Here is a 26,059-nt window from a genome sequence, read left to right as displayed (position 1 = left end):
CCAATAAAATGTGCAACACTTCATGTTTTTATTACCAAATGATATGTATCTAATTCATTTAAATTACAGTGGAATGTTGACATCTCGCAATTTCGGGGCACATGAGTTCCATAACATAATGAATGCATGATGGGATACGCTTAGCTTTGAATACCGCTCCGAAGCAGTATTGGAGATAGTGTGGGTTTAGTGTGAATTAAAGACACTGCACTTTTTAAGACATGGGAGTCTTGCGCACATACTTCCTGTCGCGTGCACATGCTCTCAAGTGACCAAGATGGCAAGTGTGAGTAAATAATGGGTAAATTCAGTCAATGGCAGGGAAAGTTTTTTTTTTTTTTTTTATACTAAAGCATAATGCCATCCTAACATTACACTGCCAATTTACCCAATATTTCGACACCCTTGGTTGCCAGTTGATGGACAACACAGGGTATTACAGCAATAGAAGCCAGTAAACGCCTTGTCGCGTTCCATTGTCAATTGCGTTCATTCCTGTTGCACGTCCTAAATCTGGCAACCCAAGTGAGCATTGAGTCTGAGGAGGAGGGGCCGATTGAACTCTTTCCAATATTTTTTATTTGGACTGCAGTACCCATGCATTTCAACCGTTAGCTGTCAATAGTACATAGTGCACATTTAACTAATGATGCCATGCCATTTCAGTTAAAATTAAAGCTGCAAGCAGCATTTATCGGGGTTCAAGCTATTAAGGTGTTTAAGGTTTTTAAGCATCAAAAGTTATAAAGTTTTATTTAGCAAGCATGTAACCACTGACATAATAGATGGAAAAGACCATGTTCTAGCATAGTTTACCATGAATTCATCTTAGTTTACCTTGATTTACCATGTTCTAGCATGATTTATCATGATATACCACATTCTAGCATGATTTACCATAGTTTATCATGATTTACCATGGTTTACCATGATTTACCCTGTTCTAACATAGTTTACCATGAATTCATCTTAGTTTACCTTGATTTACCATGTTCTAGCATGGTTTACCATGATATGCCACATTCTAGCATTATTTACCAAAGTTTATCATGATTTACCATGGTTTACCATGATTTACCCTGTTCTAGCATAGTTTACCATGATTTACCATGTTCTAGCATGATTTACCTTGATACACCACATTCTAGTATTATTTACTATGATTTACAATGTCTAATTATGAATTCAAAAGCACATGTCAAAAGACTTCATTAATAAGAAGAATGGCCAGCAGAGGGCACTAGAAGACCATTATTGGCTCAGTTTCAGTTTGATCTTCATGATTTTCACCAGTTTTCTGCACTAAAGCAAACCAGTCTTTCCATGTTAACTCCATAATGCATGCTTACACACACACACACACACACACACACACACACACACACACACACACACACACACACACACACACACACACACACACACACACTAATACTTTAACAGATGGATTTTGACTAAATGTAATTGTAAATGTTAAAATAATGATTTTATAAAGTCTAAATATGAATTATAGAAACAATATGACAAAATAACTATTTTAAACAGCAGGGGGCAGTAAAATACCACTTATTGGCTTAATATGCCATTGTATTCATATTATTTACACCTTTTTAAACTGTTATAGAGTCAAATTTTGTCCGATCTGTCTGAAATTTTTCATGCTTGTTCAGAGTGATATTTCACATGTTCTGACTTGTTTTTAAGAAGATCTGAGCATCTTAATAGATATAAGCTTTCGGGGACACTTGGTCAAGGCCACATTTTGAAGTGACCCTATTATAGCCATCCAAATGAAGTAGTTCAACTTTTTCTGATAATTACTGATCTAGAGAGTCCAGAGAATTGTACTGCACTAGTTTTGAACATTATTATATGAAAATTATATGATCATAGATTAAAAAGACCATTTACAGCCAATGCAGGCAATTCACCATAGGTAATATATGGTTTTAAAGCTTTTTAACAGTTATAGCGCCACCTTTGGTCCGATGTCCATAAAATTTGGCATGCTTGTTAATGATGTTATGTCACATATGCTCACCAATTTTTGTGAAGTTCTGAGTTTTCATTTAGGATTTATAGGCTTTTTAATGTATTTTGCCACGCCCATTTTATAAATGACCCTATTACAGCCATCCAAATGCAAAAGTTCAACTTTTTTTTGATAATTATTGATCTAGAGAGTCCAGAGAATTGTCCTAGACTGGTCTGGTTCCGATCGGGCGAAAAACCTAGGACTAGTTCGCAAAAGTAGGTTTTTAACATATTTGCGAATAATTAATGAACGGTTTGATTGACAGCAATGGTTCTTGAGGCAAAGTTGTTCAGCATGAGCAGATCTATCAAATGATATGCATATTGTGTGGATGTGTGCAACACCACGTGATTACAAAGCCATAAAACTCATAAAACAATTGGACTTCGTTAACCTTGTTTAATAGGTGCTCAAACCTCATTGGCCAATGGCGGCCGTGTTTTTCGAGATATGCCAATATCCTTTTAGACATACATGGCCTCTTGGCCCAAGACACTGCATACCAAATTTCAAGTCATTCGGAAAAACGGTCAGGTGTTTATACGTTTTTTTTTGTTTATAGCGCCACCATGTGGCCAATCGATACAATTTTTTTACTGTGACCTCAGATTGACCTCGTACACATGTGTACCAAGTTTGGTGAAGTTTACTCAATTAATTCTTGAGTTATAGCCATTTTAGTAAAATAGGCTCCTCCCACAACGTTCATTTTGCACCCCCTAGCGACCATGAATCAAAATTTCGACTTTTTTTTGATAATTATTGATTGTCAGACTCCAGAGAACAATTCTGCACTGGTTTGGTTCCGATCGGACAAAAAACCTAGGACTAGTTCGCAAAAGTAGGTTTTTGACAAAATTCAAAATGGCGGAAAATCTATCATGACGGAAATGAAATCGGAGATATACGTTTTGTTCGTCAGGCGTCCAGCTTTCCAGTGATATAAGACACTTGAGTCTACGACTTACGGTCTATGAGTTATGAGCTGTTTCGCGCTTTTGGTTGCTATAGCGCCACCTATGGGCCAATCGGGGTCATAATTTGATAACCTCTCCTCGATTTTTGTACTACCATCTGGCAAAGTGTCAATGCTCTAGCCCTTACGGTTTGGGCTGCACGATGCGTTTTACGGCAGAAGAATAATAATAATAATAATAATTAAAGCTGCAAGCAGCATTTATCGGGGTTCAAGCAGTTAAGGCCTTTAAGGACTTTAAGCACAAAAGCATCAAAAGTTGTTAAGTTTTACACCACGTGATTACAGAGCCATAAAACTCATTAGCGCCAACTAGTGGCCGATTTCTTTCAAAACTCTTACAGACCTCTAGGGCCATGAGTCGAACATGCCCATCGAGTTTCGTTCCGATTGGCCTCCGTTAACCTTGTCTAATAGGTGCTCAAATTTCATTGGTCGATGGCGGCCATGTTTTTCGAGATACGCCAACGTCCTCATAGACATACATGGCACCTTGGACCAAGACACTGCATACCAATTTTCAAGTCAATTGGACTAACGGTCAGGTGGTTATAGCCTGTTTTATGTTTGGAACATGTTTTGTTCCTCGCGGAGTACCTCTGGAATGCTTCTGCGGAGGTTTATTGTTTTATCCGCAGCAATAAAGTTTGTCGGCGTCTAAATGGATCGCGCTCTGGATCACTAACAGGAATTATTCTCGTCATGTATACACTTAACTTGATGAAAAGCGGGATTGACGCACTGCAAGCAGAGAGATGATTTCTGGCTGCCTCCGCAAAAATTGTCTTCGGCGGACAGCCCGCTGTCTTTGGAACGATTTTTTTCAAACAAAACCAAAGGTTAAAAAAAAAAAAAGAACAAATGTGAAGCGAGCAATTCTATCCATTTTGACGCCTTTTCATTCATAGCGGTTACCAAGCAACACGATTACGCACCAGCTGCAACTTGATGACACAAGCATACTGCGGTTCGGATACAAATAATATGTGAACACAAGTCCATCGGGGGCAGGGGGGGAGCAATCGAACTCGGGTTAGGAACAGGCAATCGAACCAAGTGTGAAAGCGCCCTTAGTCTAGTTTTAGTCAATGAAAATTGTATTTTAGTCTCTTTTTAGAAATGCAATTCTATTTAACCCAGTGAATATAGTGTATCACTATGGAAAAATAGCGAAAATAGTGAACAGAAAAGTAACACTCGTCTCATTCGTGGAGGTTGAAAAACAAGTTCTTTCTGACATCCAAGATTTACTGTATTAATTTAAATGCAAAAGAAAAGGCATGAGAGTTGGTTGTTTTTGTCAATTTTAAGTTTTAATTTAAAATATTTGTCATTTTAATATAACTATATGGCTAAATATTTTACCACTTGCTAATAAATCTAGATAGAAGTAGTGCATTGAATACATTGTTTAAATTGTGCTTAAAAGTGAATTACGACCATTAAAGAGTATGTGTGTACAAAGAGAATCGTAATGCTGACAAAACTTTTTTTAAATAAAAGTATTTGATAACTTCTGGATTTGAAATAAAAATAGTGAGTATGTGTTTGTGGTTCAGCCGTGGATCAGTTACGCACTGCAAACGCAGCATATGTGAAAGCACTATAGCGAGTGCTGCTCCTGCACCGCATATGCACTGCACACGGAGTATGGGCCCTATCTTGCACCCAGCTCAATTGACTTTGTACACCGACGCATGTATCATTCCTATTTTGCACCCGCGCACAGCGGACTTTTCCCTCCACAGAAGCACGTCGGTTAACTAAGAAATACACTTGCGCTCCCGGGGGCGGTTCAGCGCAAAGAGGAGGCGTGTTCCGGCGCAAACGTTCCCTCATGCTATTTTGCACGTTTAGAAAACAATTCCGCCACTAACTGAAAAAATCTAGTTTAAAGTCAGTGGCGCGTTGCACATGTTATTCTTATGCTATTTTAAGGGCGCATGCTTGGCCATAATCAATGTAGCGTGTGCACAACGCGCATACACTTTGATTCTCTCACACAGAAGCAGCCGTTTTCATTTTTGCAAATCATACATTACGATAGATAGATAGATAGATAGATAGATAGATAGATAGATAGATAGATAGATAGATAAATTATAAAAGCATACTTCTAGTTTACACATTTACCCAAATTATCATACGCCTGTTTAATCGAAGTTAATTTGGGTGTGTTTCTCCATCCCCAATGTCACTTCTCTGTGTTTTACGGCCCTGACGAGAACGTCGGTCTCCTCGGCTGTGAATCGCTGCTGGCGCGCGTCTGGCAAATCCACCGTTATAATAGGAATCCGCTATAGAATAAGCGCGTCTGCTCTTAAAGGGAATGTGAGATGACGCTCTGATTGGTTTATTTCACGTTACGCCCAAACCACACCTATGAGTAATGAAGCTACTGCAGACCAACACATTTTAGATTTGCGTTGAGCGCAAGAGTAATTTATCCCGCCGGTATAATAGCAACAGCGCCCAAGACCCGGCCACAAAGTTACTTGCGTTTCGCGCTTGATACTTGCGTTTCAGATCGTTAAAATCGGGCCCTATGTGTGAAACGGGCGTCAGACTTAACTTTGTTTGTTGTCGTTTACGCTAACTCACCGCAGCTGCATCTTCTAAATAATGCCGCGAGTGGGGCTTGAGGAAGTGACGTCGTCTGCGCAGTGCGCCCTGATGCAGCCCCTGAAGTGAGACACGGGAAACAGAAATACTGCAAAATAATAATAATACTAATAATGTGACTAAACAAGACGAAATAGCGTCATAACATTTCATCTCGTTTTGGTCAACGAAAATGAAGAGACATTTTAACATAGTTTTTATTTTGTAAAACCACATTTAGTCTCGTTTTTATTCGTCAACAATATTGCATTATACATTTAATTATAGTTATTGTCACATGACCAGCATTTACGTTGCGTCTCGTTTTCGTCACGTGGTTCGTTGACGACAATATTTAGTTATAATTTTTGTTGACGAAAGAAATACTAGTAATCAGATATCGGATTTGACTCAAAAGACAATGTGATTCATCATTCCTTCCAATTAACCACCTTATCATTGTATAGTAAAATAGTATGTTCAACAACATGAATAACGACGTAGCTGACCAGAGTTCGTGAATCAAATGATTCAGTTTAAAGAGTTGTTCAGACTTCTCTCGATCAGTTGAAGTCTCTCCATTTCAGATGTAAAAATAAATAAATTTATTTCACAAATTAAAAGTCCTGTGAGTCCGAAAAACAAAAGAAAATTTTAATTATCCTACCAGTTGATGGTTTCAAATTATGGTTCAAAGTGGAAACCGGTCCATGGGCACTGGTCAGCTAGCCATTTGTGCATATTTAATTGTATTCAATAGGCAGGCGATTCACCTCCACAGGATTATTTATGGCACAAAACAGGATCTCACTTGCCGATCACGTTCACATAGGAAAAAAAACAGAGAACAAGAAAACGCAGCCTTGGAAAACACAAGGCAAACGTACAATAATTCATTTCTGATTCAACATTTCAGTAACAAATCATATACATGCGCAGTTCAAATGACACATTAATCGAACTTTTCGACAGTTACTTAACACAGACACTCATTAATCACTCAATGGGTCTCATTCATGAAATCGTAAATATACGAGTAAATATGTGAGTGATTTGCGCGTAAAGGCGACATTCCCGAAAATTCTTCTCCTGATTCAGAAATACTTCGTAAACGTCAGATGTGATAGTGAAATGTGTGTGTGTGTGTGTGTGTGTGTGTGTGTGTAATGAATTCCAATCAGTTGTAAATGGGACGCGTGTGCACGCTCATTCTCTAAATTACCATAAATCCCGCCCATTAAAACCGACTGAAAACTATAGGCTATATGGGCATCATATTATGACACCAAACGAAGGATTTCAACTTGTCTTCTCAAAAACGAATGAAGAAGAGAAATTTCTCAGATGCAGAAATTGAAGTTTATTATCAGAAGTTCATTCAAAACGCCACATTTTGTTTTCAAGCGTACATAGTGGCGTATCAGGCCTAAAAAAAAGGAAGCTTGGCAGCATAGATGCAGTTAATGGAGTTTCATCTGTTAATCGAACAGTCCTAGAAGTGAAAAGAAAATGGTTTGACGTGAAGCGTGACTGCATTATTTGTGACTTGCGGACTTGTAAAAGAATAAACAGCTTGAATAAAAAAATTAAATAAAAAAAACTTGCAGACTTTTGTTCCGTTTGCAGATGGCTCTCGTAATTACTGGCTGTCGTAATAAAAGTAAAAAGAAAAACCGTATGTAATTACTATATATAATATTTGGTAACACTTTACAATACGGGTGCACTAATAACCATTAATTCATGCTTAACTAATGCACAGATAATCATGTGTTAATGTATGACTCATGAAGAACTAAACCATTAATTAATGATTACTGCATCATGAAGATTCTAAATGATTAATATAAAGTAATATATGAATTGTTATTAATTAAATGTGTCATAATGTATTAATTCATTAATAACTTATTTTATTAACTAAAAGTCTAAATCAATGCGTTACTTACCACAATTGGTCAAGGCAATGTACTTCAACTTCCAGTTGTCTGCTTTAATTAATCATTAACTAATGATTTGCAAATGCATCATTATGTTATGACTTTACTTGTTGAGGCACATGACTATTAACTAATTGTTAAGTAATATGCCATTTTGGTTTTGACATCCACACTAAGCCATGGATTTCAATTTCCAACCACGTACAACCAAGATTTCACTGAGTCCGATGAACTTTGTTGTTCATGGCACAGGACTATGTCAGGTTAACATACACTGAGAACATGCGGTTGAGCGCTGCTAGTTCATAACACTGTGTCTAGACTGGACAAAGACAATAGAACGTCCATTATAGTCAGTGATACTACACTGGATGCGTCGCGACACTACACGACAAAACCCAGTCAGTAAACCGATGCCACACTCTATTACTGACGTACTCAGAGCTCTTGTGCTAGTTCTGTTACGAAGGACTAATGGACTTGCGATGGTCTGTCATGTCCAGGTGTAGACAGCTGGTCTCGTCCAGTGTAAACACAGTATAACAGCTTCAGGAGTTCAGATTCTGGTGTGCTGATATTTGTGTGCAGCCCAACTCACCCATCCTTCACACACGTTCACCGACATTACATTCACTGCATGTGCAAACTGTCAAAACCCATAAATGGCATATTACTTAACAATTAGTTAATAGTCATGTGCCTCAACAAGTAAAGTCATAACATAATGATGCATTTGCAAATCATTAGTTATGATTAATTAAAGCAGACAACTGGAAGTTGAAGTACATTGCTTTGACCAACTGTGGTAATTAACGCATTCATTTACACTTTTAGTTAATAAAATAAGTTATTAATTAATTAATACATTGACACATTTAATTAATAACAATTCATATATTACTTAATCTATTAATCATTTAGAATCTTTATTAGTTGCTGATGCAGTAATCATTAATTAATGGTTTAGTTCTTCATGAGTCATACATTAACACATGATTATCTGTGCATTAGTTAAATATGAATTAATGCAGATTAGTGCACCCGTATTGTAAAGTGTTACCTAATATTTTTTCAAAATGCTGTGTAAATATGTACACGATTAAGGTGAATTAAAATGCAGCCTTATTAATGAGCAAAACGTTCGGATGTTAAGCGCACTATTTACGCGTGGCTGGGAGCAGGTGTAGATCTCTTTCGTACCAACTAACGTTTGGAAAATACGAACATTTTAATGAATCCGAAAATTTACGTCAGAACCACTTTACACACGATTTACACAAAAATTCGTTCTGCTCGTGTTTCATGAATAAGACCCATTGTCTCAACTCATCATGACACAATGATCATTGTTATACGTGATAGCTTTAGCCTACGGCTAATTAGTTCAGCTCGCGCTGTGCGGCCTACACTCAGCTCATATCAAATCATTTCTGAAATTGACATATCTTTCATAAGATAACATATGATAAAAAAATGTCACTCACCAAAACGAGATTGCATCACATATTCAATAAAAAAAAGACTATTCAATAAAGATTACCGCTCTGGGATCCACTAAATCTTTACTCCGATTTCCACTTCACCTCTCTCTGACGACAACACTCCAGGCTGAAGCATCCAAAGTTTACAAGTGCACACAATCACAGTTCTCGATAGATTATGATTATCATTTAGTGCAAGGAGTTTCTGGAGAAATGCTCCGTGTCTCATTTGATCTGTTCTCATCTGATTCTCTGTTTATGCTGACAGCGGCAGCGCCTGCGCGACCTGTGGGCGGGCCTTATGAATATGCCGCTTCTGTTGGCTCTCAGGGGTGTCAGTCACAGCAGCACAATCAGTGATTGGATGAATCGTGTGTTATTGCCCAGTGGTGTAATCGAGTGCATCAAGTAAAGAAAAAAAAAAAGAACTGATTGAAAAATATAATTTGTCCAGAACAGATCGACACGACTCAATTTAAACTGTTATAGAAGAGCTAATATACTAAGAATGCACTGGTCTCTCAAGGATTGTCTCTCTGCTTTATTTTATAAGAAATATCTCTGTGTCTAAAGTTCCTAATGTCCTGTACTCTCAACTTTTGTATAATAGTACTAGTCATAATTTTTACACCAGGCATGAATAAAAGCAGTAAAATACCACTTATTGGCTTAATGACATGTTATATAATTTTTACCTTTTTGACTGTTATAGAGGCAAATTTTGTCTGATCTGTCTGAAATGTTTCATGCTTATTAAGAGTCATGAACATTATTATATGAAAATTATTTCATTTTGATCAAATTATTTCCTATGGAATTTTTCATAGGAAAAGACCATTCACAGCCAATACAGGCAATTTACCATAGGAAATATATGGTTTTAAAGTGTTTTAACAGTTATAGCGCCACCTTTGGTCCGATCTCCATACAAATTTCCAGGCTTCTTTAGCATGTTATGACAAATATGCGCATACATTTTTGTGAAGTTCTGTGTTTTCGTTTAGGTTTTATAGGCTTTTGAGTGCATTTTGCCACGCCCATTTTCTTTATGACCCAATATACCCATGCGAAAAATGCAAAAGTTCAACTTTTTTTTGATAATTATTGACCTAGAGAGTCCATAGAATTGTCCTAGACTGGTTTGGTTCTGATCGGGCGAAAAACCAGGGACTAGTTCGCAAAAGTAGGTTTTTAACATAATTACGAATATTTAATGAACGGTTTGATTGAGAGCAATGGTTCTTGAGGCAAAGTTGTTCAACAAGAGGAGATCTATCAAATGGTATGCATTTTGTGACAATAAGTGTAACACCACGTGATTACAGAGCCATTAAACTCGTTAGCGCCAACTAGTGGCCGATTTCTTTCAAAATTCTTACAGACCTCTAGGGCCATGAGTCGAACATGCCTACCGAGTTTTGTTCCGATCAGCCTCCGTAAACCTTGTCTAATAGGTGCTCAAATTTCATTGGCCGATGGCGGCCATGTTTTTTGAGATACGCCAATGTCCTCATAGACATACATGGCACCTTGGACCAAGACACTGCATACCAATTTTCAAGTCAATCGGACTAACGGTCAGGTCGTCATAGCCCTTTTCATGTTTTTTTCATGTTATAGCGCCACCTAGTGTTCAATCGTCGCGATTTTTTTACTGTGACCCAAGATTGAACTCCTACACATGTGGACCGAGTTTGGTGAAGATACCTCATTTACATCTTGAGTTGTAGCCCATTTAGTAAAATAGGCTCCTCCCACAACAATAGTTTTGCGCCCCCTAGCGACCGAGAATCGAAATTTCAACTTTTTTTCGATAATTATTGATATTCAGACTCCAGAGAACATTTCTGCACTGGTTTGGTTCCGATCGAACGAAAAACCTAGGACTAGTTCGCAAAAGTAGGTTTTTGACAAAATTCAAAATGGCGGAAAAATTTGCATACCGGAAATGAAATCGGAGATATACGTTTTGTTCTTCAGTGTTCCAGCTTTCCAATGATATAAGACACTTGAGTCTACGACATATGGTCTAGGAGTTATGAGCAGTTTCGCGCTTTTGGTTGCTATAGCGCCACCTATGGGCCAATCGGGGTCATACTCTCTGAACCTCTCCTCGATTTTTGTACTACCATTTGGCAAAGTTTCACATTTCCAGCACTTACGGTTTAGGCTGCACGATGCGTTTTACGGCAGAAGAAAAATAATAATAAAAATCAGGACAATTACAATAGGGTTTCAGCACTTCGTGCTTGAACCCCTAATTAAAGCTGCAAGCAGCATTTATCGGGGTTCAAGCAGTTAACGCCTTTAAGGCCTTTAAGCACACAAGCATCAAAAGACATTAAGTTTTATTTAGCAAGCATTTAACAACTGACATAATAGACGGAAAAGACCATTTACAGCCAATACAGGCAGTTTACCATGGGAAATATATGGTTTTAAAGCTTTTTAACAGTTATAGCGCCACCTTTGGTCCGATCTCCATAAAATTTGGCATGCTTGTTAATGATGTTATGTCACATATGCTCACCAATTTTTGTGAAGTTCTGAGTTTTCATTTATGATTTATAGGCATTTTAGTGTATTTTGCCACGCCCCTTTTTATAAATTACCCTATTACAGCCACCCAAATGCAAAAGTTAAACTTTTTTTCGATAATTATTGATCTAGAGAGTCCAGAGAATTGTCCTAGACTGGTCTGGTTCCGATCGGGCGAAAAACCAGGGACTAGTTTGCAAAAGTAGGTTTTTAACATATTCATGAATATTTAATTAAGTGTTTGATTGACAGCAATGGTTCTTGAGGCAAAGTTGTTCATCATGAGCAGATCTATAAGATGATATGCATTTTGTGATGATCAGTGTAACACCACGTGATTACAGAGCCATAAAACTCGTTAGCGCCAACTAGTGGCCGATTTCTTTCAAAATTCTTACAGACCTCTAGGGGCTTGAGCCGAACATGCCCACCGAGTTTCGCTCCGATCGGACTTCGTTAACTGTGCTCAAACCTCATTGGCCAATGGCGGCCATGTTTTTCGAGATACGCCAATATCCTTTTAGACATAGGTGGCCCCTTGGGCCAAGACACTGCATACCAAATTTCAAGTCATTCGGAAAAACGGTCAGGTGTCTATATGTTTTTTTTTGTTTATAGCGCCACCATGTGGCCAATCGACGCAATTTTTTTTACTGTGACCTCAGATTGACCTCTTAAACATGTGTGCCAAGTTTGGTGAAGATATCTCATTTACTTCTCGAGTTATAGCCATTTTAGTAAAATAGGCTCCTCCCACAACCTTAATTTATCACCCCCTAGCGACCAGGAATCGGAATTTCGACTTTTTTTCGATAATTATTGATCTTCAGACTCCAGAGAACAATTCTGCTCTGGTTTGGTTCCGATCGGACGAAAAACCAGGGACTAGTTTGCAAAAGTAGGTTTTTGACAAAATTCAAAATGGCGGAAAATCTATCATGACGGAAATAAAATCGGAGATATACGTTTTGTTCGACAGGCGACCAGCTTTCCAATGATATAAGACACTTGAGTCTATGACTTACCGTCTAGGAGTTATGACCAGTTTCGCGCTTTTGGTTGCTATAGCGCCACCTATGGGCCAATCGGCGTCATAATTTGATAACCTCTCCTCGATTTTTGTACTACCATCTGGCAAAGTTTCAAGGCTCTAGCCCTTACGGTTTGGGCTGCACAATGCGTTTTACGGCAGAAGAATAATAATAATAAAAATCAGTACAATTACAATAGGGTTTCAGCACTCCGTGCTTGAACCCCTAATTAAAGCTGCAAGCAGCATTTATCGGGGTTCAAGCTGTTAAGGTGTTTAAGGTTTTTAAGCACAAAAGCATCAAAAGTTATAAAGTTTTATTTAGCAAGCATGTACCCACTGACATAATAGATTAAGAAGACCATTTACAGCCAATGCAGGCAATTCACCATAGGTAATATATGGTTTTAAAGCTTTTTAACAGTTATAGCGCCACCTTTGGTCCGATGTCCATAAAATTTGGCATGCTTGTTAATGATGTTATGTCACATATACTCACCAATTTTTGTGAAGTTCTGAGTTTTCATTTAGGATTTATAGGCTTTTTAATGTATTTTGCCACACCCATTTTATAAATGACCCTATTACAGCCATCCAAATGCAAAAGTTCAACTTTTTTTTGATAATTATTGATCTCGAGAGTCCAGAGAATTGTCCTAGACTGGTCTGGTTCCGATCGGGCGAAAAACCTAGGACTAGTTCGCAAAAGTAGGTTTTTAACATATTTGCGAATAATTAATGAACGGTTTGATTGACAGCAATGGTTCTTGAGGCAAAGTTGTTTAGCATGAGCAGATCTATCAAATGATATGCATATTGTGTGGATGTGTGCAACACCACGTGATTACAAAGCCATAAAACTCATAAAACAATTGGACTTCGTTAACCTTGTTTAATAGGTGCTCAAACCTCATTGGCCAATGGCGGCCATGTTTTTCGAGATATGCCAATATCCTTTTAGACATACATGGCCTCTTGGCCCAAGACACTGCATACCAAATTTCAAGTCATTCGGAAAAACGGTCAGGTGTTTATACGTTTTTTTTTGTTTATAGCGCCACCATGTGGCCAATCGATGCAATTTTTTTACTGTGACCTCAGATTGACCTCCTACACATGTGTACCAAGTTTGGTGAAGTTTAATCAATTAATTCTTGAGTTATAGCCATTTTAGTAAAATAGGCTCCTCCCACAACGTTCATTTTGCACCCCCTAGCGACCATGAATCAAAATTTCGACTTTTTTTTGATAATTATTGATTGTAAGACTCCAGAGAACAATTCTGCACTGGTTTGGTTCCGATCGGACAAAAAACCTAGGACTAGTTTGCAAAAGTAGGTTTTTGACAAAATTCAAAATGGCGGAAAATCTATCATGACGGAAATAAAATCGGAGATATACGTTTTGTTCGCCAGGCGTCCAGCTTTCCAATGATATAAGACACTTGAGTCTACGACTTACGGTCTATGAGTTATGAGCTGTTTCGCGCTTTTGGTTGCTATAGCGCCACCTATGGGCCAATCGGGGTCATAATTTGATAACCTCTCCTCGATTTTTGTACTACCATCTGGCAAAGTGTCAATGCTCTAGCCCTTACGGTTTGGGCTGCACGATGCGTTTTACGGCAGAAGAATAATAATAATAATAATAATTAAAGCTGCAAGCAGCATTTAGCGGGGTTCAAGCATTTAGGGTCTTTAAGCACATAAGGCAGTTTAGTGAGTTGTCTGAGTTTTTGTTTAGGATTTACAGGCTTTTGAGTGTTTTTTGCCATACCCATTTTCTAAATGATCCTGTTATGGCTACCCAATGGGTAAAGTTAAAGTTTTTTATATAATTAATAATTTAGAGCTTCCAGAGAATTGTACTGCACTGGTATATTTCCGATCGGGCGAAAAACCTAGGACTAGTTCGCAAATGTAGGTTTTTAACATAATCGCAAGTATTTAATGAACAAATTGATTGACAGCAGTAGTTCTTGAGGCAAAGTTGTTCAGTATGAGGAGATCTATCAAATGATATGCATCACGTGATTACATAGCCGTAAAACCTGTTAGCGTCAACTAGTGGCTGATTTTTCAAAATTCTTACAGACCTCTAGGGCCACGAGTCGAACATGCCCACCGAGTTTCGTTCTGATCGGCCTCCGTTAAGAGCAAACTAACAGCTTTGAATTAAAATGGTGAGGTATCCTGTTGTAAACATCAACCATGCCTGTTGACAGTTCTCTTTTGTGGGAAGGGAATGAAAAGTTCTCAAATCCGCAGCACAGCCTCAGACATAGCATTTATATCCATGATCTGCCATTTTCACTATTGTCCTTGCTTGCTTCTTCACAATACCTGCAGATCTTCTGATGATTCGGCTGTGCAGGTCCACATTAACACTGCCTGGCCTAGAACATGGACTGGAAAATGCAAATTTGGGGGGTATAAATATTAATGATCCTGACTCCAACGTCACAGTCGGTGTTATGGTGGGATTCACTCATTTTTCAGCGGTCTTTTGCAAACAGGAGATTTACACATGAAGGAGGGAACAATGGTGTTTGAGGCTCACGGTATGTCAGTTCCATGTCCAGAACTCTTATCATTCAACTATGCCAAGATAAATACAGTTTTCAATTGTATGGCACCTTTAAAATAGATGATTAGTAATATAATGCTTACTTGGAGTCTGAAATGGCTTTAACAAAAGAAGAAAAATATTCTTAGATTTCTGTTCATTCTAATCATGTACAAATAAAGTAGCACAGTAAGATTACATTTATTTGAATGCATTAGTGAGTGTGTGATTGTGCTGTGTGTGCAGCGTGTCAATACTAAAAGTGAAGGTGTAGTTGATATCTTTGGTGATAATATCTGTAGTAATCATAAAAAAACAATTAAGAAATAAAGAATTAAAATTACAAATAATATTCTATTAAGATATGAGTTACAATAACATGATTTGCAATAGTAATAATATCAATAATATATGCACAATACACACAGATTAGACTATCAGGTCTGTGTTTTACAAAAACATTAGTATTGCAGCCAATGTGAGTCTGTGGGATTTATAAACAGACAAAATATGATTTGAAATGTTATTTTAATGATTTTATTAAGTTTAAACAATATTTCAAATGGAAAAAAAATGAAAAATAATATTTTAGTGAGCAGAATGAACCAATGAGTGTTCTTCTTCTGGTGGTTAAAATGTAAATGAAAACAATAATACTTAAACAATAATACTTAATACACTAACCATGCTTGAACACACACATGCACACACATTTTTTTGTAGATGTAGATATTTAAAATAAAAGATAGGTAACAAAATGATAATTGCAAATCTCCTCTGTATAACACCATTTTCAGATTTCAAATTAATCACTGAGAGGAAGAATTGTTCAAACTGAGAGCTCAGTAAAAATGAAGTGATAAACTTTGACAAAACATGACTGTGTTATAATAGGTGATTTTCATGCAAGTAATTTTATATAGTCCAAAAACTAATGCAAAAGCACAGATGAAAATATTTTATTAAGTAGAATGTCCTGCAGAGGGCAGTAGAAGACCACTAATTGACTCACTTTCATTTGAAAGACTTTTTTATCCACCAGTAAAACAAAGCAGTTTCTCCATGTTCTTTCCATTAAGCATGCTTACACACACAGACACACACACAAACACAAACACATCCATCCACACACACACACACACACACACACACACACACACACACACACACACACACACACACACACAGACAAATATGTTTTCAATGTTTTTATGATGTGATATTGTGAAAATATCTTCATCTCCTCATCTTGAACAACTTTGCCTCAAGAATCACTAATGTCAATCAAACCGTTCATAATCATAATAAAAAAATAAAATATATACAAATATCATAATAAAACAAAAAACATCGTAATAAAAAAGATTGCTTCTTAAAGCATTTGTTTATTTCCCAATACTGAAAGCGAATTAAAAGATCATGCGTAATCCTGCTGCTCCCTCTAGTGGACAACAGTGGTATTATAGCTTTTTTTACAGTTGAAGTGTTTGAATGAATGAATGGGAATTAGTTTTTTTACTTATATCTCAGGAACCAAAAGGCGAAAAATTCTGAAACTCAGAGCATAGATAGTGCTTGAGGAGCCCTGTTGAATGAGACCATCAAGGTGTTTTTGGGCGATTGGGGCTGGGAGTTATGACTGTTATAAGGCATATCTGTTCGGGCTATTATCTCTGGAATGCCCAGGGCAAATAACACCACATTTGAATCGAAGCTAGCCAAGGACGCGCCCTTTCCAACGAGCTCTCACACAAGGTTCGGGGTGGTCTGGGTCGGGAGTTGCGGTCGTTCAAAGTCGGGGGTCCGCGGGCTTGCGATGCGCGGGGGGGCGCGCTCCCGAGGCCCGCGACGACACGTTTCGATCAAGAGCCCCGAGAGGTCCTCACCATCAAAATTTGAGCGCGCAACGACTTTCCGTTTTCGAGTTATGAATGAATTTGTATTTGGGGGCGTGGCTTAAATGCCCTTATACTTTCGTTTCATTTCATTCATTTACTTTCGTCCATTTCCATATCTCAGTGTAACACAATTGTCAATAGTAATACTCAATAGATGAGTTTTGACAAAATGTGATTGTAAATGTTAAAATAATGATTTTATAAAGTCTAAATATGAATTTTATAACAATATTAGGGAGTAGTATGATGAAATGACAGCAGGGGGCAGTAAAATACCACTTATTGGCTTAATATGTCATTATATTCATATAAAATCACCTTTTGAAGAAGTTAAACTTTTTTTCTGATAATTATTGATCTAGAGAGTTCAGAGAATTGTGCTGCACTGGTTTTGAACATTATGATATGAACATTATATGATAGAAGACACCATTTACAGCAAATACAGGCAATTTACCATAGGAAATATATGGTTTTAAAGCGTTTTAACAGTTATAGCGCCAACTATGGTCCGCTCTCCATAAAATTTTCCATGCTTCTTAAGCAGGTTATGACACATATGCTCATCAATTTTCGTGAAGTTCTGAGTTTTCGTTTAGGATTTATAGGCTTTTGAGTGCATTTTACCACGCCCATTTTCTAAATGACCCTGTTAGCCATGCGAAAAATGCAAAAGTTCAACTTTTTTTTGATAATTATTGACCTAGAGAGTCCATAGAATTGTCCTAGACTGGTTTGGTTCCGATCGGGCGAAAAACCTAGGACTAGTTCGCAAAAGTAGGTTTTTAACATAATTACGAATATTTAATGAACGGTTTGATTGACAGCAATGGTTCTTGAGGCAAAGTTGTTCAACAAGAGGAGATCTATCAAATGGTATGCATTTTGTGACAATAAGTGTAACACCACGTGATTACAGAGCCATAAAACTCGTTAGCGCCAACTAGTGGCCGATTTCTTTTAAAATTCTTACAGACCTCTAGGGCCATGAGTAGAACATGCCCACCGAGTTTCGTTCCGATCGGCCTCCGTTAACCTTGTCTAATAGGTGCTCAAACTTCATTGGCCGATGGCGGCCATGTTTTTTTAGATACGCCAATGTCCTCATACACATACATGACACCTTGGACCAAGACACTGCATACCAATTTTCAAGTCAATCGGACTAACGGTCAGGTGGTTAAAGCCTGTTTTATGTTTTTTTCATATTATAGCGCCACCATGTGGCCAATTTTTTTACTGTTACCTCATATTGAGCTCATACATATGTGTACCGAGTTTGGTGAAGATACCTCATTTACTTCTGGAGTTATAGCCATTTTAGTAAAATAGGCCCCTCCCACAACGTACGTTTTGGCGCCCCTTAGCGTCCGTGAATCGAAATTTCGACTTTTTTTCGATAATTATTGATCTTCAGTTTCTAGAGAACATTTCTGCACTGGTTTGGTTCCGATCGGGCAAAAAACCAGGGACTAGTTCGCAAAAGTAGGTTTTTGACAAAATTCAAAATGGCGGAAAATCTATCATGGCGGAAATGAAATCGGAGATATACGTTTTGTTCGTCAGGCATCCAGCTTTCCAATGATATAAGACACTTGAGTCTACGACATACGGTCTAGGAGTTATGAGCAGTTTCGCGCTTTTGGTCGCTATAGCGCCACCTATGGGCCATTCGAGGTCATAATTTGATAACCTCTCCTCGATTTTTGTACTACCATATGGCAAAGTTTCAAAGTTCCAGCTCTTACGGTTTGGGCTGCACGATGCGTTTTACGGCAGAAGAAAAATAATAATAAAAATCAGGACAATTACAATAGGGTTTCAGCACTTCGTGCTTGAACCCCTAATTAAAGCTGCAAGCAGCATTTATCGGGGTTCAAGCTGTTAAGGCCTTTAAGGTTTATAAGCACAAAAGCATCAAAAGTTATTAAGATTTATTTAGCAAGCATGTAAACACTGACATTACAGATGAAAAAGATTATTTACAGCCAATGCAGGCAATTTACCATAGGTAATATATGGTTTTAAAGCTTTTTAACAGTTATAGCGCCACCTTTGGTCCGATCTCCATAAAATTTGGCATGCTTGTTAATGATGTTATGTCACATATGCTCACCAATTTTTGTGAAGTTCTGAGTTTTCATTTATGATTTATAGGCATTTTAGTGTATTTTGCCACGCCCCTTTTATAAATTACCCTATTACAGCCACCCAAATGCAAAAGTTCAACTTTTTTTCGATAATTATTGATCTAGAGAGTCCAGAGAATTGTCCTAGACTGGTCTGGTTCCGATCGGGCGAAAAACCAGGGACTAGTTCGCAAAAGTAGGTTTTTAACATATTCATGAATATTTAATGAACGGTTTGATTGACAGCGATGGTTCTTGAGGCAAAGTTGTTCAGCATGAGCAGATCTATCAGATGATATGCATTTTGTGATGATAAGTGTAACACCACGTAATTACAGAGCCATAAAACTCGTTAGCGCCAACTAGTGGCCGATTTCTTTCAAAATTCTTACAGACCTCTAGGGGCTTGAGCCGAACATGCCCACCGAGTTTCGCTCCGATCGGACTTCGTTAACGGTGCTCAAACCTCATTGGCCAATGGCGGCCATGTTTTTTGAGATACGCCAATATCCTTTTAGACATACATGGCCCCTTGGGCCAAGACACTACATACCAAATTTCAAGTCATTCGGAAAAACGGTCAGGTGTCTATACGTTTTTTTTGTTTTATAGCGCCACCATGAGGCCAATCGACGCAATTTTTTACTGTGACCTCAAATTGACCTCTTACATATGTGTACCAAGTTTGGTGAAGATATCTCATTTCGTTCACGAGTTATAACAATTTTAGTAAAACTGACTCCGCCTCCTTCGAACATTTTGGCGCCCCATAGCGACCATGAATCGAAATTTCAACTTTTTTTCGATAATTATTGATAGTCAGACTCCAGAGAACATTTCTGCACTGGTTTGGTTCCGATCGGACAAAAAACCACAGACTAGTTCGCAAAAGTAGGTTTTTGACAAAATTCAAAATGGCGGAAAAATTTGCCTACCGGAAATAAAATCGGAGATATACGTTTTTTCCGCCTTGAGCCAAGGATTACAGTGATATAAGACACTTGAGTCTACGACAAACCGTCTAGGAGTTATTAGCGATTTTATACTTTTGCTTGCTATAGCGCCACCTATTGGCCAATCGGGGTCATAATTTGATAACCTCTCCTCGATTTTTGTACTACCATCTGGCAAAGTTTCAAGGTTCCAGCTCTTGCGGTTTGGGCTGCACGATGCGTTTTACGGCGGAAGAAGAATAATAAAAATCAGGACAATTACAATAGGGTTTCAGCACTTCGTGCTTGAACCCCTAATAAAAATCAGTACAATTACAATAGGGTTTCAGCACTTCGTGCTTGAACCCCTAATAATAATAATGTGACTAAACAAGACGAAATAGCGTCATAACATTTCATCTCGTTTTGGTCAACGAAAATGAAGAGACATTTTAACATAGTTTTTATTTTGTAAACCACATTTAGTCTCGTTTTTATTCGTCAACAATATTGCATTATACATTTAATTATAGTTATTGTCACATGACCAGCATTTACGTTGCGTCTCGTTTTCGTCACGTGGTTCGTTGACGACAATATTTAGTTATAATTTTTGTTGACGAAAGAAATACTAGTAATCCGATATCGGATCTGACTCAAAAGACAATGTGATTCATCATTCCTTCCAATTAACCACCTTATCTTTGTATAGTAAAATAGTATGTTCAACAACATTAATAACGACGTAGCTGACCAGAGTTCGTGAATCAAATGATTCAGTTTAAAGAGTTGTTCAGACTTCTCTCGATCAGTTCAAGTCTCTCCATTTCAGATGTAAAAAAATATATATTTATTTCACAAATTAAAAGTCCTGTGAGTCCGAAAAACAAAAGAAAATTGTAATTATCCTACCAGTTGATGGTTTCAAATTATGGTTCAAAGTGGAAACCGGTCCATGGGCACTGGTCAGCTAGCAATTTGTGCATATTTAATTGTATTCAATAGGCAGGCGATTCACCTCCACAGGATTATTTATGGCACAAAACAGGATACACTTGCTGATCACGTTCACATAGGAAAAAAAACAGAGAACAAGAAAACGCAGCCTTGGAAAACACAAGGCAAACGTACAATAATTCATTTCTGATTCAACATTTCAGTAACAAATCATATACATGCGCAGTTCAAATGACACATTAATCGAACTTTTCGACAGTTACTTAACACAGACACTCATTAATCACTCAATGGGTCTCATTCATGAAACATTCGTAAATATACGAGTAAATATGTGAGTGATTTAAAGTGGTAAAGGCGACATTCCCGAAAATTCTTCTCCTGATTCAGAAATACTTCGTAAACGTCAGATGTGATAGTGAAATGTGTGTGTGTGTGTGTTAATGAATTCCAATCAGTTGTAAATGGGACGCGTGTGCACGCTCATTCTCTAAATTACCATAAATCCCGCCCATTAAAACCGACTGAAAACTATAGGCTATATGGGCATCATATTATGACACCAAACGAAGGATTTCAACTTGTCTTCTCAAAAACGAATGAAGAAGAGAAATTTCTCAGATGCAGAAATTGAAGTTTATTATCAGAAGTTCATTCAAAACGCCACATTTTGTTTTCAAGCGTACATAGTGGCGTATCAGGCCTAAAAAAAAGGAAGCTTGGTAGCATAGATGCAGTTAATGGAGTTTCATCTGTTAATCGAACAGTCCCAGAAGTGAAAAGAAAATGGTTTGACATGAAGCTTGACTGCATTATTTGTGACTTGCGGACTTGTAAAAGAATAAACAGCTTGAATAAAAAAATAAAATTAAAAAAACTTGCGGACTTTTGTTCCGTTTGCAGATGGCTCTCGTAATTACTGGCTGTCGTAATAAAAGTAAAAAGAAAAACCGTATGTAATTACTATATATAATATTTGGTAACACTTTACAATACGGGTGCACTAATAACCATTAATTCATGCTTAACTAATGCACAGATAATCATGTGTTAATGTATGACTCATGAAGAACTAAACCATTAATTAATGATTACTGCATCATGAAGATTCTAAATGATTAATATAAAGTAATATATGAATTGTTATTAATTAAATGTGTCATAGTGTATTAATTCATTAATAACTTATTTTATTAACTAAAAGTCTAAATCAATGCGTTAATTACCACAATTGGTCAAGGCAATGTACTTCAACTTCCAGTTGTCTGCTTTAATTAATCATTAACTAATGATTTGCAAATGTATCATTATGTTATGACTTTACTTGTTGAGGCACATGACTATTAACTAATTGTTAAGTAATATGCCATTTTGGTTTTGACATCCACACTAAGCCATGGATTTCAATTTCCAACCATGTACAACCAAGATTTCACTGAGTCCGATGAACTTTGTTGTTCATGGCACAGGACTATGTCAGGTTAACATACACTGAGAACATGTGGTTGAGCGCTGCTAGTTCATAACACTGTGTCTAGACTGGACAAAGACAATAGAACGTCCATTATAGTCAGTGATACTACACTGGATGCGTCGCGACGACAAAACCCCGTCAGTAAACCGATGCCACACTCTATTACTGACGTACTCTGAGCTCTTGTGCTAGTTCTGTTATGAAGGACAAATGGACTTGCGATGGTCTGTCATGTCCAGTGTAGACAGCTGGTCTCGTCCAGTGTAAACACAGTATAACAGCTTCAGGAGTTCAGATTCTGGTGTGCTGATATTTGTGTGCAGCCCAACTCACCCATCCTTCAAACACGTTCACCGACATTACATTCACTGCATGTGCAAACTGTCAAAACCCATAAATGGCATATTACTTATCAATTAGTTAATAGTCATGTGCCTCAACAAGTAAAGTCATAACATAATGATGCATTTGCAAATCATTAGTTAATGATTAATTAAAGCAGACAACTGGAAGTTGAAGTACATTGCTTTGACCAACTGTGGTAATTAACACATTCATTTACACTTTTAGTTAATAAAATAAGTTATTAATTAATTAATACATTGACACATTTAATTAATAACAATTCATATATTACTTAATCTATTAATCATTTAGAATCTTTATTAGTTGCTGATGCAGTAATCATTAATTAATGGTTTAGTTCTTCATGAGTCATACATTAACACATGATTATCTGTGCATTAGTTAAATATGAATTATGCAGATTAGTGCTCCCGTATTGTAAAGTGTTACCTAATATTTTTTCAAAATGCTGTGTAAATATGTACCCGATTAAGGTGAATTAAAATGCAGCCTTATTAATGAGCAAAACGTTCGGATGTTAAGCGCACTATTTACGCGTGGCTGGAGCAGGTGTAGATTTCTTTCGTACCAACTAACGTTTGGAAAATACGAACATTTTAATGAATCCGAAAATTTACGTCAGAACCACTTTACACACGATTTACACAAAAATTCGTTCTGCTCGTGTTTTATGAATAAGACCCATTGTCTCAACTCATGACACAAAAGATCATTGTTATACGTGATAGCTTTAGCCTACGGCTAATTAGTTTAGCTCGCGCTGTGCGGCCTACACTCAGCTCATATCAAATCATTTCTGAAATTGACATATCTTTCATAAGATAACATATGATAAAAAAAATGTCACTCACCAAAACGAGATTGCATCACATATTCAATTAAAAAAAGACTATTCAATAAAGATTACCGCTCTGGGATCCACTAAATCTTTACTCCGATTTTCACTTCACCTCTCTCTGACGACAACACTCCAGGCTGAAGCATCCAAAGTTTACAAGTGCACACAATCACAGTTCTCGGTAGATTATGATAATCATTTAGTGCAAGGAGTTTCTGGAGAAATGCTCCGTGTCTCATTTGATCTGTTCTCATCTGATTCTCTGTTTATGCTGACAGTGGCAGCGCCTGCGCGACCTGTGGGCGGGCCTTATGAATATGCCGCTTCTGTTGGCTCTCAGGGGTGTCAGTCACAGCAGCACAATCAGTGATTGGATGAATCGTGTGTTATTGCCCAGTGGTGTAATCGAGTGCATCAAGTAAAGGAAAAAAAAAAGAACTGATTGAAAAATATAATTTGTCCAGAACAGAGCGATACGACTCAATTTAAACTGTTATAGAAGAGCTAATATACTAAGAATGCAATGGTCTCTCAAGGATTGTCTCTCTGCTTTATTTTATAAGAAATATATCTGTGTCTAAAGTTCCTAATGTCCTGTACTCTCAACTTTTGTATAATAGTACTAGTCATAATTTTTACACCAGGCATGAATAAAAGGGATGTTTTTTTTATTTCCTGTTTCGTAAACCACTGGAAAAGAACGGAAAAGAATGATTCCATGAAAATATGGAATCATTTAGCCTACCATTGATATCACCCATTTTACAAGAAAAATTAGTTTAAAAAAAAATATTTAAAGGAACATTTTTACAAGAAAAATTAGTTTTAAAAAAATATTTAAAGGAACATTTAATGGCACAATATATAGTAAATTGTTGATTTCGATATTTGGAATGAATTTTGGGTTAGTGTGTTTCATTGACTTGACTTTTTATTGTTGTTGATTAAATGTAGTTTTGTATTTTTTACTTGTTGGGACCCCAGGAAGAGTAGACACTGCCTAGGTAGTGGCTAATGGGGATCCAAATAAACTAATAAACTTATATCATTGATGTAAAATACCATTTACAGCCAATACAGGCAATTTACTTAGGAACGTTTTTTTGACAGTTATAGCACCACCACGTCTTGCCTGATCTCCACCACTTTTATTAGGTGTCCTTGAAAGGTGCCCATACATGTCAAGTCAAGTCAAGTCAAGTTTATTTGTATAGCGCTTCTCAAAATACAGATTGCATCAAAGCAGCTTCACAGCATCAAATCAAAACAATACAACAAAGCTTGTTTCAAGAGGAATTCACTGATTGATAAAACCAAATCAAACATCCCCAAAATATCCCCAACTGAGCAAGCCAAAGGCAACAGTGGCAAGGAACCGAAAAACTCCATCAAGTGACCTAATGGTGTCCTAAAACTCCATCAGGTGACCTAATGGAGAAAAAAACCTTGGGAGAACCCAGGCTCAGTCGGGGGCCAGTTCTCCTCTGGCATTTATGAGCTAGAGGCCGGATTGTAGTTTGAACTGTGGGATTATATGAATGCCTGGCCAAAGAGATGCGACTTTAATCTAGTTTTAAACTGGGAGAACGAGTCTGAGCAACGAACAGTATCAGGAAGACTATTCCAGAGTTTTGGAATGTCTGTCAAATTTGTTGTAAATATAATTTTTTTTTTTGAAGTTTAGACACTTCTATTTATGAGAGCATAAAAATTATCCATGGGTGATAATGATTGGATTTTTTTTTTGACATTTTGGCATTATTGTTTAGCTATTTACCTATGTTTTCAAATTTCCTTAGTTTTTTTGTTGTTGTCTCGATCGGACTAACGGCTTTGAAGATAACCACAATTTTTTAAAGCTCTAAATGACACTTACAAAAACCATAAGGCGAAACCTGGCATGTTTGGTATTGTTGGAATCGGCAAGGATTCAGGAGTCTTAGGAGGTCACTCCTGTGAAAAAACACTGGCTTGAAACTTCTAAGGCTCCTTCAAGGCATTGTGCCAATGACGTATACTGAGTTTTGAGATACACCAATGTTCTCATAGACTATCATGGCACCCTGGACAAAGACACTGCGTGCCAATTTTCAGTAGACTAACGGTTGGGTGCGCTTATAGCTATTTTCATTATTTTTTTCACTGTTATAGCACCACCAAGTGGCCAATTGTCACGATTTTTTTCATGTCAACTCAGATTGAGCTTATGAACATGTGTCCCAAGTTTAGCGAAAATATCTCTTTTCGCTCACAAGTTATAACCATTTTATAGCGCCACCAAGTGGCCAATTGTCATGAT

The 26,059-nt window shown here is 37.3% G+C and overlaps 1 protein-coding gene and 1 long non-coding RNA gene across 3 annotated transcripts in view; one reads left to right on the top strand and one right to left on the bottom strand.

Annotated features, from left to right (window-relative positions):
- The window catches only part of LOC309484733 (phospholipid-transporting ATPase ABCA1), a 320,137-nt gene that overhangs the window by 205,398 nt on the left and 88,680 nt on the right, over positions 1-26,059 (bottom strand). The gene's annotated exons all lie outside the window — the stretch shown is intronic.
- On the top strand, positions 24,311-24,803 carry LOC309486694. Its single transcript, XR_014201649.1, has 2 exons — positions 24,311-24,537; positions 24,584-24,803. It is a non-coding gene; the product is annotated as an uncharacterized lncRNA (long non-coding RNA).

The sequence above is a fragment of the Leuciscus leuciscus genome (assembly GCF_965113295.1).
Source record: "Leuciscus leuciscus genome assembly, chromosome: 2".
NCBI classification, from domain to species: Eukaryota; Metazoa; Chordata; class Actinopteri; order Cypriniformes; family Leuciscidae; genus Leuciscus; species Leuciscus leuciscus.
Note: the sequence above shows the minus strand (reverse complement) of the source record. Positions and strands in the feature narration are given on the sequence as shown.